The sequence below is a fragment of the Pinus tabuliformis genome, chromosome 8 (genome assembly GCF_031772625.1).
Source record: "Pinus tabuliformis cultivar Carrire ecotype Pingquan chromosome 8, CPIR1, whole genome shotgun sequence".
Classification (NCBI taxonomy): Eukaryota; Viridiplantae; Streptophyta; class Pinopsida; order Pinales; family Pinaceae; genus Pinus; species Pinus tabuliformis.
Genome location: NC_142294.1, coordinates 794,531,595 through 794,534,461, shown reverse-complemented (window position 1 = coordinate 794,534,461; position 2,867 = coordinate 794,531,595).

The following is a 2,867-nucleotide window of genomic DNA, read 5'->3' as shown; positions in this document are numbered from 1 at the left end:
AATGAGATTTTTAGCATGTGGGAGAGCATTGGCATTAAAAACCAGAAGGTCAAAAAGTCTAAGCCATTGATATGTAGCAACAGTAAATCAGGTCCTGAAATGAAATGGCTTCCAGAAGATATGACTATCACACCTTGGAGAGCATTGCAAGAAGTGAAAGATGAAAAAATTGTCAAAGCAATATTATCTCGTGTGAGGTCAGGGGAATTATCATTAGAGGAAATGTTTGAGGAATTTCAAAAGTACGTTTGTTGAATTATTTTTATTTATTTCTAGATTATATTTTTCTTTTAAATATAACATATTGTTCTTGGTAGTATTTGTTATACATATCATTATATTAACTTTTTTTACTTTATCTATGCAGTCACAAAGTTTACATGAAAATTCAAGAACAAATGGTTAAATTGTTGAATGAAGATAGTTGGGATGATGTTGTACGCAACTATCCAGATTCAAGTTTTACATCAACATTAAAAAAAATTATCTTGCATTTAAAAATGTATGTTGATTTATACATTTATTTTTATTCATTTGTGTACTATTTTTAATTTATAACTTACACATATATTTGTTTATTTTATAAAAGATGAAGAAGGATGATAATGGAGCACCAAATAGTTTCAGAACCTTTATTGAAAAAATAAAGATTGAAAGACTGAAGAAGCAACGTATTAAGAATGTTGAACTTGATCCAACTCTTACTCATTTCATTTGGAATGGGCTAGACAATATTCAATATCAAGTAATACAAGGCAACTATGAAGACATTTCTAAACTCATACCTAAAAGGGATTATGCCCTAGTTATTGTAGATATTCCCCATGGTTTCAATATTCCAAACATTGACTATGATAGTGACCCTTATACTTATCAATCTCTTAATAAAGTGGTTGCGGGATTTCTAGAAGTCACGTCATCACCATTATGGAGATTTGTGACATTTCATTCAGACACACAATTGGCAATGTTATTTTCAAGATTCAAGGATGCAGCTTACATGGTAAGACGTTTAAAATGTATATTTGATTAATGTTAAAAAATTCATTTATGTATAAGTTAATTGAACTTTTACTATTTCATGTTACAGGGAAAAGTCAAATATTCTTAACCATGAAGATCAACTATTTATAAATGATTGTGAGTTCATCCATATTGATAGTTGGGCAAAAGATGATAGCTATATGTCTATGATTTTTAATTGGGTAGATGGAAAGAATCATGGCCAAATACTGACTTATGATGCTATTGTGAGAAAACTAACATATGAAGACAAAGAAGTAAAAGGAGAGATAGTTAACATTTATCAAAAACCATAATTATTGATTAACTATCTTATAAACATATGTTCAAATGAAGGAGATTGGGTTCTGGATTTATTTTCTGGCTCAAGTAAGTTTTATTATATGGAATTGAATTTCAATATGTTATTTCTTAATTAATATGTCATTGTACTAATTTACTTCATTATTTCTTTTGTGCTTGATAATTAGGTACAACACTAGCATGTTTCCTTCAAAAAGGAAGAAATTGCATTGCAATTGAAAAGGATCCAATACAATGCAATTTCATTCAGCAAAAAATTAATACTCTTCAATTTCTCCCAGATGCAATGCAAGAAATTGGGTTGAAGAAAGGGGACTTTAGTGAATCACATGTGGAAAAAAGGCAAAGGAACCCCAACCACCATTACATGGAATGATTAGAAAGGCATACATTGGGAGATTCGCAGACATCAAAGATCCATTAGAAGAGGAAAATGAACAAAATGAAGCAGAAAATATTGTGGAAAAAGACAATGATGAAACTCTAGAGGAAGAAGAGTTTGGATTACGTGACATTGCTAATTAAATTTAAGTTATGCTTGGAAATCAAGCTCATTTTTTGTAACTATTAATTAGTTATACTTGTAATGTTTTATGAGAAAAATATACACTCAATTAAGGTTGTTATGCATTCAATATTTGTATTATGTGATTTTCGCATTAATTTTTATGTTAATCATTATTTTTTGAAAAAAAAGTGATTATTATTATTTTTTTGACATGAAATTCATAAAAAAAACTATTATTTAACCATTTTTAGTTAAAAATTTCCTATAAAAATTGTGATTTTGACATGTCATTTCTAGCAAAAAATTATCAAAACGTGTAGTTTTTTAGTTATATTTATGTTAAAAATTATTGTTTTTTAGAGATAATTATTTCATGTGGATTGAAAAATTAATTAACGATGTATAAATATGTAGAATATAAAAAATTCAAAATATCGACCTTCTTCTTTAAATATGCAAAACAATAAAAACCTCACTACAAAAAAATAAAAAATAAAATAAAAACAAGAAAATATGAAGAAGAAGACCACTTCAAAAATTATTAAATTTAGAAAATAATTATTTACATTTCATACATTAGAAAATTTAAAGTAAAAAAAAAAAGGCCTTTTAAAAAAGGGCTTGGTGTAGAATTACCACTTTTTTAAATCAGCATGAAAATCACTACCATTCTAAAACGCAATGTACATAAAAAAAAATTATAGTGTCATAAACTATGCTCTAAAAAAACATGTGTGTTTTGCATCACCTCTTTTCAAAAGCGGGTCACTTTTTTGCTATCTCTATGAAACGGGTAACAATATTAGCTCCCTTTTCAAAGTTTACATTGTTCAAGATGGAAGTGATGTAACCCTGAAAATTTTTCTAATGGTATGTGGTTAAAGTCGAACATCCAAGAGGACACGTCACCTTCATCCTAGGAAGTTCAGGCACCCTAGTGATTTATAAGCAGGTAACAAGTTTTATCTTCAGGATGAAAAGGCATTGTGACAAGCCAAAAAGTACAAGTGGTAGCAGTGGAAGGTGTGGGTTA